Source organism: Pteropus alecto, unplaced genomic scaffold (genome assembly GCF_000325575.1).
Source record: "Pteropus alecto unplaced genomic scaffold, ASM32557v1 scaffold71, whole genome shotgun sequence".
Taxonomy (NCBI): Eukaryota; Metazoa; Chordata; class Mammalia; order Chiroptera; family Pteropodidae; genus Pteropus; species Pteropus alecto.
Window position 1 is genome coordinate 3,955,039 of NW_006433024.1, and position 18,297 is coordinate 3,973,335.

At 32.6% G+C, this 18,297-nt stretch overlaps 1 pseudogene; it reads left to right on the forward strand.

Annotated features, from left to right (window-relative positions):
* Positions 1 to 16,768: 16,768 nt before the first annotated feature.
* Positions 16,769 to 17,747, forward strand: LOC102893069 (annotated as a pseudogene).
* Positions 17,748 to 18,297: the final 550 nt, after the last annotated feature.

Sequence of the window (18,297 nt, forward strand, 5' to 3'; positions counted from 1 at the left end):
TAGTGTGTGAGTGGAAAAGGACTGAAACCTGATAATAAATGTTTTCAGTTATATTGCCTAATATGGTAGCCACTAATCACGTGTGATTATATAAATTTAAATTCAAATAAGTTAAACTTAAATAAAATTTAAAATTCAATTCTTCAGTCACACTTTATACCTTTCAAGTGCTCAAAGGATACGTGTGCACTGGCAAGCGTGGATTATAGAACATTCCACAAACACAGAAATTTATATTCTACATCTAGTCTAAAATATGGGATGTGTGAAAATGGGGAAAGAAATAGGTGAATAGAAGGATAGAAAGTCCTAGACCAGATGGCTTCACAGGTGAATTTTACCAAATATTAAAAAAATTAACACCTTTTCTTCTCTAACTATTTCAAAAAATTGAAGAGGAGAGAAGTCTCTCAAGCTCATTTTATGAGGCCAGCATCACCCTGATTCCAAAACCAAAGACATTACAAAAAAAGAAAATTATATATTAATATCTCTGATGATGCAAAAATCCTCAAAAAATATTAGCAAACTGAATTCAGTAATCCATTGAAAAGATCATCCACTATGATCAAGTGTGATTTATTCCTGGGATGCAAGGTTGGTTCAATATTCACAAATCAATTAACATAATATACCACATTAACAAAATGAAGGATAAATATCATATGATCATATCAATGGATGCAGAAAAAGCATTTGACATAATCTAGCATTCATTTATGTTAAAAACTTTCAGCAAAGTGGGAATAGAGAAAACATACCTCAATGTAATAAAGGCCATACATGATAAACTCACAGCTAATATCACAGTTAACAATGAAAAGCTAAAGCATTTTCCTTAAGATCATGAAGAAGACAAGGATGTTCACTTTCACCATTTTTATTCAACATAGTATTGGAAGTCCTAGCCACAACAATCAGACAAGAAAAAGAAATAAATGCATTCAAATTGGAAAGGAAGAAGTAAAATTGTCATTATTTGCAGATGACATAATACTACATATAGAAAACCCTAAAGATTCTACCAAAATCTGTTAGAACTTATAAATGAATTCGGTAAAGTAGCAGGATAGAAAATTAATATTCAGAAATTGGTTGCATTTTTGTACACGAACTATCAGAAAGAGAAATTAAGAAAATCTCATTTACAATTGAATCAAACAATAAATTTAATCAAGGAAGTAAAAGATCTGCACTTAGAAAATTATGTCATTGACGAAAGAAATTGAAAATGATACAAATAAATGGAAGCATATATTGTGCTCATGGATAGGAAGAATTAACATTTTTAAAAAGTCCATACTACCCAAAGCAATAGATAGAGTCAATGCAATTTTTATCAAAATATCAATGCCATTTTTTACAGAACTAAAACAAATAATCCTAAAATTTATATGGAACTAAAAAGACCCCAAACAGTCACATCGATTTTGAGAAAGAAGAGCAAAGTTGGATGTATCATAACACCTGATGCCAAACTATACTAAAAGGCTGTAGTAATGAAAACTGCATGGCACTAGTATAAAAACAGACACATAGATCATTGGAACAGAATAGAGAGTGCAGAAATAAACCCACACCTATGTGGTCAATTAACCTATGATAAATAAGATAAAATATACAGTGGAGAGTAGCCGGTCTCTTCAATAAATGGTGTTGGGAAAACTGGACAGATACATGAAAAAATGAAGCTAGATCATTTTATTATACCTTATACAAAAATAAACTCAAAATGGATTAAAAACTTAAATGTAAGACCTGAAACTGTAAAACTCTTAGAATAAAACACAGGCAATAAACTTTTTCACATTGGTCTTAGCAGTACTTTTTTGTATATTTCTCCTAGGGCAGAGACAACAAAAGTAAAAATAAACAAATGAGACCACATCAAACCAAAAAGCTTTTACACCACAAAGAAACCCATTCACAAAACAAAAAGGCAGCCTACTGAATGGTAAAAGATATCTGCACATAATGTATCTGATAAAGGGTTAATATTCAAAATATGTAAAGAACTCAAACAGCTCAACATAAAGAAAAAAAACAAGTAATCTAATTAAAAAATAGGCAGAGGACATGAATAGACATTTCTCCTAAGAGGATATACAGATGACAAACAGACACATAAAAAGATGCTCAACATCACTGGTCATCAGAGATATGCAAATCAAAACCACGATGAGATACTACCTCATACCTGTCAGAATGGCTATTATCAATAAATCAACAATAACAAGTTTTGGCAAAGATGTGGAGAAAAAGAAACCCTTGTGCACTGCTGGTGGGATTGTAAGTTGATGTAGCCACTATGGAAAACAGTATAGATGTTCCTCAAAAGATTAAAAATAAAACTAATATATGACTTAGCAATTTTACTTCTAGATATTTACCTAAAGAGATCCAAAACACTAATTTGAAAAGATATATGCAGCCCTATGTTCATTGTACCATTATTTACAATAGCCAAGATATAGAAGCAACCTAAGTGTCCATCAATAGATGAATAGATCAAAAAGAAGTAGTACATACATACAATGGAATATTACTTAGCCATAAAAAGGATGAAATCTTGTCATTTGTGACAACATGGTTATACCTAGAGGGTATTATGATAAATGAAATAAGTCAGTCAGAGAAATAAAAAATATCATATAATCTCAGTTATATGTGGTATCTAAAAATAAAAATAAACTAACAACAGCAATAACAACAACAGAAACAAATTCATAGATACAGAGAACAAATTGATAAGTTCAGATGGGATGGCAGTTGAGGGATGTGTCTAAAGGGTGAAAGGGATTAAGAAGTACAAATTGCCATTATAAAAATTGTCATGGAGACATAAAGTACAGCATAGAGAATATAATCGATAATATTTTAGTAACTATGTATGGTGCCAGATGGATACTAGACTTAATGGGCTGATCACTTTATAAGATATATAAATGTCTAATCGCTGTCGTACACCTATGCCAACCAAAACTGAAAAATAAAATGAAAAAAATTGTTTGTGGGAAGAATTGCTTGGCTTCTTGAATTTTCAACTTCGTAAACTGTAGCTGTTTACAGTGTCTAAGAGGATAAAAGTTTTCCATGGTGGACTATTAAATTTTACCCCAGAGATTATGGGGCTCAAATCGATTAACCTGTTTCTGGACTCTGTTATCTTTGGACCTATACTTCAGAAAAGTCATACTCATTTAGTAATTTAATAAGAATTTAATGAGTGCTCGGTCGAAATTATTGTTGCTAGTTGCTGATTTGGAAGATCAAATATCTTCAAGCATAGAGTTAACAGTCCAGTCACAAGACAATTAAGACCATAGATAACACATTAAAATTGTTTTATCTAATTACAACCATGGTAAATGTCCCACAAAGATTTATTAAATACTATGAAAGTATATTGTAAGAAGAGCTGGCCTGATCGGAGTGAAGGCAGTGATTGTTTACGGTGAGGTGGGAGAGAAGAGAGAGAAGTTTTTCATAAAGAAATACAATTCCAGCTGAGAACTAAAAGGAAACTGGTATAAATTAAGGAGAAAGGAGGAGTGTGAAGTGCATTTCAGGCTAACGAAATTGCATGCCAAAGGCCCTCAGGTGAGAGAGAAAAAAATTGCTCATTCGAGTAACAGAAAAAAGGAAAATGCGTCTGGGGCTAAGTAAACTTGAGGAAGTGTGACACTAATGTAACCAGTTTCTAATGTAATGCTCATCCTCTTCCCCTGTATGCAAATTCACACATTCTGAAGCAGAGTTGACATTATTCCCTTTCCAATCAGGTGCCCACGTCATCTCCAGCCCAAGGGGCTCAGTCTCTTTGATTTTGTTTTTTGTCTGTCTCTCATTTTGAAGTGTTCACATAGACTCATGTTTTCATTTACCTAATTGTCTTAACCACATCTTGTTTCCCATTCATATTGTCCCAGAGGGCTTTCATCATGTCTCACATTTAATATATTTTGCCTTTGCATCTGGCAAACACAGTTCTTTGCAAACAGTGGGTTTCAACTAATGCTGGCTAAATTTATAAATTGTCATGAGTATCAAGTCTTAGGCATACAAAACATGCTTTTGATTATTTTCTCAACAAATAATTGTGTTAGGCACTATATTGAGATAAGTTCTGCTCTTAGCAAATATATTGTCATATAATCATACAATATTATTAGTGTAAGTGATCATTGAAGGAATTGCAACTGGTTCCCCTTATCTAAAAATAAGAGAATAGAGGGAAAGGATAGACATAGACATGGCAGATCTGTGTTCAAAGGTGGTGGAGTTGTTTTAGCCAAGTGCATGACCAGCAACATAAAGATAATACTCAAATGTGTGGACTCCTGAGGTCCTTCCTAGTTTTCCTGGAGTCAGGTCTGAGTTTAATGGTCAATAAAATGCTCACAGAATAAAAGACTGCAGGAAAAGAAGATTGGAGTAAGAACAGGTGTATTTCCTGATTCCTGGGAGATACGATCACATGAGTATCCAAGGGTCTGCCTGTGATCCTTTTTTCTACAACTACTTTTTTACACATATTATGTGTCATTGTTCTTGGAACAAAGGCTACATTAGGAAACGAACAAGATAACGAGTACCACCAATAAAAAGCTTCCATTATAGTGAAAGAAATTCCTAGATGTGTCAGTTATATGTACCGAATATCTGGGTTTTTTTTTTAGTGTATAGTTGGGCCTGCACTGGCCAATAACCACTGCAGAGGACTAAGAACAAGGGAATGATGATCGCTCCCTGAGTAGCAAGATCTGACATAACTGCTTCTTTCTCAATAGCTGCAAACATTGAGAGTTAGTTTAACACTGGTTTATAGGAGAGCAAAGTGCAGACTGGAAGAAAGAAGAGGTCACTGAGTTGCTTTCTCTTTAGTGAAAGATCTCAAGTGTCATCCCCCAGTTGTCTCATTGGCCGAACTCTGGGATTCAAAATAGCCCTTCGGGATGTTCTTTGTGACCTGAGAGTAATTAGAGTAACTACAGAACAGATTTTTTTTTTGTCCACTTGAGAGGACTATGACTTGCGGGCTTTTGTAATCTTTCTATAACAGAAAAGGGTTCTATCTCAGAAAAGCTAAGATAGAAAGTTGTTAAGTCCTGTGTTTGCTTACCTATTCACCTCCAGAAATGTCATAGCATATGTGAGACATTAAACAAATCTTCTGAGTTTGTTCTGCATGTGGGATGCCTCCTACCTAATATTTCATCAGGTAAAAATAGTGAACAGTTTTGAGTCTATAAATGAAAACTGTCAATCTGGGTCATTATATTTAGTCTATTAAAAGAAATATTTCCATAGAATGCCTACTCTTCCCTCCATTTTAGGAGTTACAGATAAAGTGAAGTTTGTCTTGATTAGGCACAACTAAACTTGAATGTGAATGTGCCATGGAAAGAAATATGTACATACATATAAACAACTAAAATCACCTGATGATGGTATTTGGAGTCAACAGAGTCTCCCCCTTTGTATGGCCAGTTTTATTTTGGTTACTTTAAGAACATTCGATTACCTGGGTTATTACCTGCGTTCATATTTGGCTCCTGTTTTTCTGTTTATTTTTGTTCTTTTGAGTTTTATCTCCTGACTTACATCAAGCAAGCCCTGACAGCTATTTCTTATCTATTTATTCTTTCATTCATTCAATATAATTGTGTGTCTCCTTTGCTGTGGGTACTTGAGATATGCCAGTGAAGAAAACAGAAATTCTTACCCTCATGAGTCTCACCGTGCTGATTTTTGTGTTGATTAACAACTTCATGGTATTTTATTTCCTCTATTTCCTATTCTATCCAGAATAAGGCCTTTATCTACATTTTTCTTGCATTTTCCTCTATCTGGCAATAGTGTCTAGAAAATACTGACCTGGACATTTAGATACCTGTTTTTATTTTTATTTTCACATCTCACAATTTATCAGGTCCTCTGAATAATTGGCCATCTGTGCATAGCACAAAATAATTGCTATAATATTTCTGAAAAAAAGTATCATCGAGTAAACCAAAACCTCGTGTCCACATTTTCAAACTTGCATTTGAAAAGCTGTTAGAAAAATCCCCATCAATTACTTTATTTCTTTTTAAGTGCTGCAGCAATTCTATTTGCTAGATTGATCTCAGGATCACACGATGATCTCTCTTAAGTAAAAAATCAAAAAGTATTGCTCATTCATGAAAACATTATTTCATTTGATTTTAATTTTAAAAAATAATAGGATTTTTATTAAAAGCCTGTGTTCTTGTTTTCTATTGGAGTACTGTATTCAAACTATAGTTAGCAAACAATAGGGTAATAAAAAAACAAAACAAAAAGAAATGGAGGCATAAAAGAAAATGTAACAATTAATAAGTTAAAAAGAAATAATAAAAGTTATAATTTTAGTTTTAATTGTGGAAGTATTATTTTGAATGAAGAGCTGTTATATAAAATATTTCTGTTTTGTTTTTATTTAAAAATATTAATGACTCCTTATGTTGAAACATCATGTACTAAATATCTCCTTTTGTGAACCTAAATTTTTTCTGTTCATTTAAACTGCTACACTTCCAAAGTCCATGACACACATATACATGTAGGTATGAAGAACAAGCAGAGTGTGTTTTGTGACTGTTACTACTGATGAAGACTGATTTCAGAAGTTACCAGAAATTTATGATTCTATAAATTTACAGGGAGCAATATTTCACTGTGTTTGGGAAAGGATGATTTTTTTCCCCCTCTTGGGAATAGAAGACAATATGGAAAAGCCATAGTCAGAAAATAAATTTGAAATGATAGTGCAGGGGATGTGATAAACTCAGAAAGAAATAGAATAAATTTCCTGATGAAAGATACATTGATTTCGAGTGGAAGACAAAGTTTGTTCATCAATTAATACAAAAGAAAAAATCAAAATGAGGTTAGACCCATGTAATCAAGGGTAAAGCAGGAAGAATTATGTAACAGAAACCTGACAGAATGCTGGCTATTAAGCTTCCTCTTTTTTTCTATACAGTGCTTGAGAGTGTTTAGTACATTGTCTAAATCCAAAGAAGATGAAAAGCATTGGCATTTTAACATTATTTTATAATATGTGGATTTAAAGTATGTTATACATACGTATACATATCCAAACATATGCATGCACAGTGCTAATTTATTATTCTCTCAGTATTGTCAATCAAAGAGTATTAGTTATATGGTTTAAGTATTACCTAGACTTATTTTGGGGACAAAGAAATACACCAATCCAACATCCCCAAATTGTGATGAAACTGACATCACTTTATTATTATTTATTATTTTCTATTAGAAATATATTGTCCAAACTAAACCCAAATGCCTCTGTCACAGTGAGTTGGTTATCAAGCACCACTTTTAGAATATTCTATAGTTATTAGTTGCTGCTACTTAAGTTTACTTATTGAGACTTTATCTCATCCATTAAGCTACATTTAACAGACTTGAGATTATGCGAAATTTAGACAAACTTTAAAACTTTAGAGTGTATTCTAATCTTACGAGCTATATGATTTTAACGTAATTCCTTTAATACTTTGAGTCCATTTCTCCTTCTATATAATAATCACCTGCTTCAAATGAGTTAATTTTTATGGAAATAACTTTTCAACATTAACAGAAAAAAACATAATTTTTGATAATGTTATAATTAACATATTTCAAAGATATTCTACATTTCTGTGTCACCTTCTTCTTCAATGATAAATACTTTACCTTAAAACAAATATTTCTTTTTAAAATTCTAGTCAAAAGAGTAGTGGGAAATAGTCAACTGAGGATATTTGTGTATACTCAAAATCTGAATACAATATTTAAAATATCTTGTGATGATTTACCATTTGTTTAAGTTACTTCTTATCTATATGAAGTTATAAATAATATAAAGCTTCAAAACTGAGTATGATATGGCCTTCAGGCAAGCCATGAATAGTGTGCCATGAACTATCAATGTTCGTAAATTTTTATAGTAATAAAACATTCAAAATTTTGTAATGGTTATAATAATATTATAATAATATTTGCATGGATTGTTCTGTAACATACATACTTTGAATTCTTTTTTATCTGGGCATAAAATATGTTAATACATAACCACAGCAGTCAGGATATTCTCTTCTGGGATCTCACAAGACCTAAACTTGACCTTTTCCTTGAAACATCAGGAAAGTGTGATTATTACTTTAGCTGTAAGTTAGATAGCAGAATAGTTATTTGTTTTTCTTACATGTATAAAAGGCCTAATGTTTATTTAAATCATTCTAAAATTTTCACAGTATCTTTGTAAAGAGTATATGTATGATTTATATCTTTATTAATAACATTAGTAGTTGTATTTGGTATTAGATGTCTCTATATAGAATATAATTAATTATAATGTTATTGGCTGATTTTTGGCTTTCAGTGTTAACAATCACTCAAATTCTTGGTCATGATGGAATTATGTTATGAATTACTGTTTTTTTCCAAAATATCACATAAGTGCTTACTAGTAAAAATAATAATTGAAAATGTTTCAAAAAAATTAGGTGTTACACTAGTATAAAATTTATAGTATTTTAAATAATTATAGTTATTGAATTAAATAAAAATTAATATAAAATATTTCTTATATTGCACATCAAGATGACAGCTATTATACATGAGGATTATCTCAAATTTAATTCATATTCTTTAGCATTTTTCTCTTCCTTCATCTAAGAGTTTTATCCACATGGAACAGTTATGAAATAATGCAATTGTGCCAATCAGATCATCAGCAGCTGACTAAAAAAGAAACAAATTGAACTAATTTCAATTTTCTTTTGTAAATACAAATTAAGAGGCGCTATGCTTCGATGAGATCGGTTACATTTTAAGATCAATTCAAGAAGTTGTTTGGAAAATACTACAATCAACGTTAAATTTAAAATGTCTCACATAGTTGCAAAATTGCTTATTTTCCCAGCTGACTTGCAATTTTCAATACTATGTTGCACACCAATTTAGCAAAAAAAAATTTACTATTGAAACAAACTCTTATGACATGAAGTGATAATGTGTCAGATGACATAAAGACAACACAAATCTAGATAATTATTAGATTTAAGAAGTATCTATTGAATATTGGAAGTTATAGATGTTAGTTTCCTGGCATAGTTAATAACACTAGATAAAATCCCTGAACAGAAATATTTGAAATAAATATATGTTCAGTAAAAATATGCCAATACTAACTTGAAAGTGACAATGAATACTTTGAAAAATAAGATATTACAGAAACTTGCATAAGTGTGTGCAGTGTTGTGCTGGTGAAATGAGAAAAGAAGACATTTGCATCTGTAGTCAGAAAACACTGAGATGCATGTAAACATGGTTGCAATCACAGAGACACTCTTACATGCAAACATTACCTTACAGATCTGAATAATTAAATAAATAAATATATCAATTCACCGAATGCAATAAAACCAAAGTTCCTAGACTCACCCCTTTTCAACTTTGAAGATAAGCCCAGGATAAGCACTCCTCTATTTCATACATAAGTGTTAGTTGTCCAGATGATATTCTCAAGAGTTCATGTGTTCTATCCATTCATCCACTGATGAATGTTTAGGTTGTTCCCCTATCTTGTCTATTGTGAATAATGGTGCAATGAAAATGGAAGTTTATATCTTCAATACCCTGATTTTAATTCTTTTGGCTATATATTCAATGGTGTGTGTGTGTGTGTGTGTATGTGTGTGTGTGTGTGTAGTATATATAATAGAATGTTATTCGGCCTTAAAAAAAAAAAGAAAATCTTGCCATTTGCAATAACATGGATGACTCTAGAAGATATGCTAAGTCAAAGAAGTTAGTCATAGAAGAAAAAATATTACATAATTCCACTTATATGAGTTATCTAAAATAGTCAAACTCATAGAGGCAGAGAGTAGAATGGTGGTTTCCAGGGACTGAAGGTATTCAACAGGTATGAAGTTTCAATTGTACAAAATGAATAAGTCTAAGCACCTGCTATACAACATAATGATTATGGTTAACAGTACTATATTGTACACTTAAAAGTTTTGTTAAAAAGGTAGACTTCATGTTAAGTGTTACTACCACAAGAAATTAAAAAGGAGCAAAGAGTCAGGAGGAAACTTTTAGAGGTGATGGATATGTTTATTATCTTAATTGTAATTATAATTTTATGAGTATATGCATATGTCCACACTCAACAAATTATATACATTAAATGTTTACAAATTTTTATATATTAATTATATCTCAGTAGAGCTGCTTAAAATTTTTTTCAATGTAAAAATAGCTCATATGCTAAAAATCATGAGACTTATTTTTCAGATTTGTTGAAGGATAGTCATTGCTTTTAAAAATAGGTTACTTAAATGACAATTTTGAATGCATGAATGAACTTAACTGGAAGTTCACAGGTGCATGAGCATGGACTCATATATGCTGATGAAAGACATGGATTCATAGGGAGAAAAAAATCTAACTTTGGAGAATTAAATTTAAAATTAGAAAAAGAGATCCAAACTAGTATAACAACCAATGGGTATACTTTAAGGAAAAATTTGAATTATTGCTATAAAGAAGTCTATGAAATCTATTATCACAAGAAATTTCAACATAGCAGTTACTTTTAAAATAAAATGTTAGGTTTCAAGTACAATTATACCCTGACATAGAATTTAAAGAAATTGACCAAATTTGGATTAATGGTGAGAAAGATGATCCTGACAATAAGTCACACACACACACACACACACACACACACACACACACACATACATTTTTAAAACCATTTATTATTACCTCTTCTGTCAAATTTATCACTGATGCCTACAGAAAATAAAATGAAAAGATTATTTTTAAACATTCTGATCAGAATTATATGTAAAATCTAGTATATGTTCATGAAAACAAACTCAGTTTTCTTTAAAAGAGGAAAAGACTTTAAAAGTTTTATGTACATTTGATATTTAATATTTTTCTAATTGCTATTTTTTATAATCATATAATTTAAAGAAAATGTGATGAATTATGTTACCAGGTTTCTTATAAATGCCCAAATCTCATATTTCTGTTCAATCTTCCATGAAAATATCATGTTTTATGGGAGTATTTATCTGAAAACGTTGGGAAATGCTGAACAAGTGTGTAGTGTTCTTCAAATGTCTAGAAATGAGTATTTTATGTGGTATATTGAAGAAGAATTTCCCACTCAAATGGCTAACTTTGTAATCTGTTCTTTGCTCTGCTTCTGTAGACATACTTGCCACATAGGCCAAAGGGCAGGGTGACCTTGAGATCAACTGAAGACTCACCCTCACCTTTGCTTGTTTTGTCTTGATAACAAATGTATCCATTTTGCTTGTTCTGTCTAGATAACAGATGTATTGCCTTTGCTTGAAGCCCTATGAAAGTAAGGTTACCCCTGAGCTCGGAGCCCAGATCTTCGGGGCGCTAGCTCTTCTGGGACTGCCGAAGTAATAAACCTGAGTTCTCTGACTTTCTGAGTGGTGCTTGTTTTCTTGCTGGTCTGAATTTTCTGCAACATACCAAGTTGGTTAATTCTGGTGAAATTATGTCAAAATAACTGTGAAGAGTCTCATAAAATAAGAATATGAATCATTAGGAAAATAAAAAGTTAACAACAATGGGGAAAAAATTAAAACTTTTGTATAATAGACCATGTAGACTAACTCCACAGATACTGAAATTTAAATAAAAGTAAAGTACTCTTTATTAAAGTTTAAAACATGTGAGCTAGCTAATTTTTTCTAAATAGGCCAAATGAATGGATTTCAAGAATAAAAAAGTTGTTAATATTTTCCCAGGAAGATATATAAACTGAGACTGTCCTAAGCCAACAAAGAATAAAGTCACCCCAGCACAAATCAAAATAATAATACCAGCTATTATATATTATGCCATTCAAAACTGTTGTGCAGCACAATGTTGAGGGCCACCAGTCACATACCACCTCATGTTCCAGCAGGCACCTGTCACAAAGCATTCAACATGAATGTGCCCCATGATGTCATGCAAACTAATAGACTCTAACTGACTCTATGTCAAGCGAACTTCTGAAGAACTTACATTAAGTACTTTATTCTCAAAACAATACAGAGGTAGGTGCCATTATTATCTCATTTTACAGATGATGAAACAAAGATTGAATTACCTGCTACGGACAGTAGTTGAGCTGGGATATGAACCTAGGCAGCGTGGCACTGGTGTCTATACTATATGTGCTTCTCTATTAATATCTTTTCTTCAGTGTATTTTCTTTAGCAATCAGTACAGTGACCTGAGGAAATAAAACTTTGGGAATATATAATGCCTCCCGAAATTTATTCCTTTCAAATAATTTCCATTGCATTACCAGGAAATATGCATACAAAATATACATAAGTGAGTTGGGAACATTTTACAAAGTCTAGCTTGAAGTGACAGGTTTTGTAAGTTAGAACTTAATTTATGAAAATTTTATTTTGAAAAGTGAAGAAAAATGAAAAAAAATCACATCACATATATTTTCTTAGAATTGTACTCTGTTTATTATTCATGCTTTATATTGCCAGGTTCAATGAAGATGAAAAAGAGCACTCATGTGGAAAGATTCACACCTCTCTGCCTGACACAGTCACTTGGATAGATAATACTTTGAACTCTCCACATGATCCGAATGCTGCACCATTGCTTGCAGTAAAATAATTCCCTGCAAAAAGGATTTTAAATCAATCTTCGTTTAAAATTCAGGCCCATGTAAAGTAAAATGCTTGCTTATTACTCCTGAGACCATAAAGTTTAAAACTCATATTTCACACAATTTGTTTGCTGTACTTGTTCTCATCACCAGAAGTAAATATGAAAATTACTTCAAAAGAGTAGATTCATAACAGAAAGGAAGATAAACTGGAGGGAGAGGAAGTTCTTATGCAGAAAACAGCAAATACATGAAATAAGATTATGTATTTGAAAACAGGAAGCTAGTAAATGTAATAAATGATTAAAAAAAGCATTATGATGTTTGATTTCACCTTTATATAGCTCCTAATTATTTAAAATTATAATATAAGTAATGCAAAATTGATGCTAAATTTGTGAACTTTGAGAGTTTTAACAATTCAAGATATTTTTATGAGTACGTATTTACTTCTCAAACCATCACTATATTATTAAAATTTCAGACTTATAAGGAAACTAAAATTTTATCTACTAGACATATTTCCTTTGAGTAAGGAATTTTGATAATTTAGAGAACTGCCTGCAATTACTCAATCAAAATAAATATATTATTATTTCTGTATGTACATAAACCTTTTATATATATTCAAACCAAATAATGGACAAATAAATGTTTCTGTCTGTCCATTGTAATATCATATGGAAATGACTAGATATATATTCACCAACTCTGAGTATATTTTGGACAATCTGGCTTAGATATAGAAGAGGTGAAATACCAGAAAATCACTTTGGGACCCAGGAGAAGCAATCAAGGGTCTTGAGAGGGATTAGCAGCCCCAGTAATGAGTACGTGGGGATAGACAAGGGCCTTGAGCACATTCAAAAGAATAGGCCATAGTAAATCTAGGAAGCCCTGAGGGAGGTAAAAATAAGAAAAGATTATAAAATTGATTACTAGGAGTGACTTGACATGGTATTGATGTGTTATGAGTAGAAACAAGTGACTTTAAATATAAATGTCAAAATAATTATCAGAAGGTTTAATGTTTAAGTTAGCAGGCACCAATTTTAAAGTCTTTATTTTCATTTAGACAATACTGTGCAGTGGCTGCCAAGGTGAGCAGCATAGCAATGGATAACATTTCTTCAACAAAAAGTGGTAGTCCCCAGCCTCCTCATAAAGTTCCCTTGGAGGGCAGTGCTGTTTACTAGGGAATCGTCAGAACCACATGCTGGAGATGAAATCTAGCAGAGTCTGTGCTATTAAGGGAAATTGTATGTCTTTCTTCAAAACGCATTACCATTTTTGAATTGTGAAACTCCCATGATCAAAATGTGGAAAATTCAGACACAAAATAAAGATAAGAAAGAATGATGAAAGCACATTTTATTCAAATAGCCAAGAAATTCAGTATTAGTTCTTTCCAAGAGAAATGGAGTAACGGGACCCAATTTACATTTTATTAATGTGTTCTTTGAGTCTTTATTTTATTTGCAAAGATTTTTGTGGATTTTTAAAAATTTTACACTTGTAACCATAACAAGTAAATCTGAGTAATAAACCTCATAATGAGGAAATTTTTGTATTATGTGTACTAAATATACCAAATAACCTATTGATTTTAATATCCCGAGAAAAAAATGTTTATAGGTAGATATTTAATTCTGATGATCCCCCCCCCCATTGCGCATTGGCACAAAATTAAAGGAAAAATTTAAGAATTAAAAGGGTAACATCTTATATAGAAATGAATGTTTAAAAAACTTAGGAAAAAGTCAAGATACTAGTAGTCCTAATCCTAGAAGGATATACGCAGTTGTGGGATCTTATAACTTTCTCCAGATAATTGTACTTCAAAAAGGAATACTATTATCATTAATAGGGTTTTATGAATGGTTTTAATTAATCTTAATATTTTGAAAGCATAGGATGTATAATTGTAGGTGAACTTTTTTTGACTTATATTTTCAAGTTAGGTAGCTTAATATATATTTCTAAGAATTTTACTGTTGATACTAAAAATTTATTATAAAATATCAAACTTTCATAAATATCCCTGTATTTCCACCTGCTTCTTTTATATAAATTACTTCATTCAAAGTTTGAACACTCGATTGTATCTCAGGGTAGTTATATATCCATCACTAAATTTTCAACTTTGAATTTTAACATCTTTTGTGAGAAGTTAACAGATAGGGCTCCACTTTCAGATCAATTATTTTACTCAAACTGTTCATGGCCTGTACTGTGACAGAGAATCGGAAATTCATCTGCAGTCTACTATATGCTCAAGAGAAGAAAGACATTTTTCATGAGTGTTTTTCTGACAGAGGATGAGAGTCAGAAGCACATCCATTGCAATAACAGTATATGTTGGTTAAGGTAACAAATTTACTAAATTCTTTACCAAATCTAGAGGAAGGGAACAAAAATAGTTGTAATATGGATTCAGGTGAAATGATTACAAGAATAAAGCTACTTGCAAAAAACAAGTGAATGAGGATGCCAGCGTAAATCTATGTATTAATTAGTAGAGATGTTTGATTTCTTATACTTTAGATAAGAATAAATAGAAAAAGAATGTTTTCATTATGTTTCTTTAAATGTCATCATGTGCACCTCCAGTTTGGAAACCACTAAATTACATTAAAAAAACAATTATTCTTTGGGCATTAGCAGATTCTTATATCTAGCTATTGATTAGATATATTTTATTCTAATTTGGCAGTATAAACAATATTGACGGTAAAAGAATATTACTGAATACTTTTTTTATAATAGATTAGTAAGTGTCAGCATAATTCCATGGTTTCAGATGGCTTTGGTTTGTCATCTACAGCCATAGTTTTGTATTTCTTATTCAATCCGTTATACTTAAATATACACAGCAATAAAGAGGCAATAAAAAATACCATATACTAAAGCAGGGTTTAGGTTCTAATGATTCACTTCACAGAATTTATTCTTATTTTCTTTATGATTTTTTTACTGAACACTGTAGGGTTTCAGTGGATTGATTATTCTTTGTATTTATAGTGCCTGTCATCTTGTGAATAATTCAAATATATGTTTCAGTGACTGAAATAATACAATGAAGTGAAGAAGTTAGATAATCATTAGAATCACTTTAAGCACAAATATCTGATAATAGTCAACACATCTTCATATGTTAAAAAACAAACTCAAAATTTATTGCCTCACTGCTGCAAGAAAAATAACATTAGTAGAGAATTCACTAAAGGATATGCTTTATCTTAAGGTATTATCAACAAATTCAAAAAGCCAAAAAGAGAAAAAAAATTTAGATGATATATATTTTAAAAATCCATCATAACATAAAGAAATTTGTGAATCACTTTCTCAGGAGGATTTTTATCAAGATTGAGTAAATCTCTTCGTGAAAATCTAAATTGCTTTTCAAAATTAAACATTTTAAATTTAGACCAAGAGAATGTAATCAAATAATATCTCTCTTTTCAGGCTAAACACTTTGGTTCTTTTTCTTTTCTTTCTTTCTTTCTTTAAACATTTCACTCTCATAGTTCTGATTTTTTAAAAAAAGATAAATATAAGAAAAGATTGTAAATTTGTTCCATGGGAAAATTTATAAAAAGCATGTAGCAACTTACCATTTAACTAAATATCAATTTTTTTCTTTTTTTCTTTTTTTAGAGAAGCTATATGTCATGTAACTGTCTAATAATGACCACCATTCTCTTTGGTGTCCTAAGTGGCCTCACAGGAAGATCAGAAGGCAGTCCCCGTAAATGGCAGGCTGATCATAATACTAAGAGTAAATTTTTATACAAACAACATGCTCAAATTTTTTTTAAAATGAATGAAAAACCAGAAAGATGATAGATAGATAGATACATAGATACATAGATAGATACATAGATAGATGATAGATAGAGGATAGATAGATAGATAAAGGGAGAGAGAAAGTAAGTAGTCTCTTTTTTGAGTATATATATCTATCTCTACTTTACCCACCCTCTTGGAACCCATTTATACATATAACTATATTTACACGTTTGCTTCCTTCATCAATATAGCAGAAGGCGACTCCCCCGTAGCATGGACAACACGTTTGAGAACTACATCAATAACTTTAGGAGGCAGCTGGACATACTGGCCCAGGAGAAACTGAGGCTGGAGGTGGAGTTTGGCAACCTGCAAGGGCTGGTGGAGGACTTGGACAGTAAGGACGAGAATGAGATCGATAAATGCACAGGCATGGAGAATGAATTTGTTCTCATCAAGTAGGATGTGGATGAAACTTACATGAACGAAGTAGAGCTGGAGTCCCACCTGGAAAAGCTAACGGATGAAATCAACTTCTACAGGCTGCTGTATGAAGAGGAGATCCATGAGCTGCGGGCCCAGATCTCCGACACGTCTGCGGTGCTATCGATGGACAACAACCGCTCCCTGGACCTGGATGGCATCATCGCGGAGGTCAAGGCCCAGTAGGAGGAGATTGCTAACCGCAGCTGGGCCAAGGCTAAGAACATGTACCAGATCAAGTATGAGGAGCTGCAGAAATTGGCTGGGAAGCACAGGGATGACCTTCATTGCACGAAGATGAACCTGAACATCAGCCTTCTCCAGGCTGAGATCAAGGCCCTCAAAGGCCAGGATACTTTCCTGCAGGCCGCCTTCGCTGATGCAAGCAATGTGGGGAGTTGGCCCTTAAGGATGCTCGGGCCAAGATGGCCGAACTGGAGGCTGTTCTGAGAATATGGCCCGGCAGCTGCGCGAATGGCAGGAACTCATGAATGTCAAGCTGGCCCTAGAGGTGGAGATTGCCACCTACTGCAAACTGCTGGATGGCAAGGAGAGCCGGCTGGAGTCTGGGATGCAATTATGAGAATCCATACCAAGACCACTAGTGGCTAGTCAGGTGGGCCGAGCCCAGTCCAACTTTGGCTCTGGCGGAGACTCCAACTCCTTCAGGCGCATCAGCGCCAGCTCCACCAAGACCATGGTTGTGAAGAAGATTGGTGCTTGTGATGAGGAGCTGTTGTCTGAGCAATCTGACGTCCTGCCCAAGTAAACCGCTACCGTGGTCCCTCCTGGCCTTCAAGCCTGTGGGAAAGGAACTATGCAGGAGAGTTTCCAGCACAGGAGACCTCACTACCCCCACCAAGGCTCAGCCCCAATCCTCAGCCCAACCCTGGGTGGGGAGTGCACTGCCTGGAGTCCCGCCTCTTAACCATATCCCCAACTAAAAGTCAAGTCAAGTGTTTTGTCCAAAATAAAGTCTCATCTGTATTTGCCAACCCTACTTGCAGAAGAAAAAAAAGGGGGATGGGGGTGGGATGTACAACTTGATATACAATGTAGATAAAACAGAACGAAAGTAAATTTTTAATAAGCTTATTATAAAGATTTATTGAATTTTTAAGAAAACATTTTGAAAAGAAAGATGCTTTTGAAATTTTGAAATTTTAATTCTGAAAAACAGTATTTAGAATGTCAGTGAGGGAAATGAATAGGTAAAATTATGCAAAAAGGTTTGTCTTTTTCAGAAGTAGTAGTGATAAAGGAAACACTTTTAAAAATGTTTGTCAAAAATAAAAGAAAATAATTACCCATAAACTGAC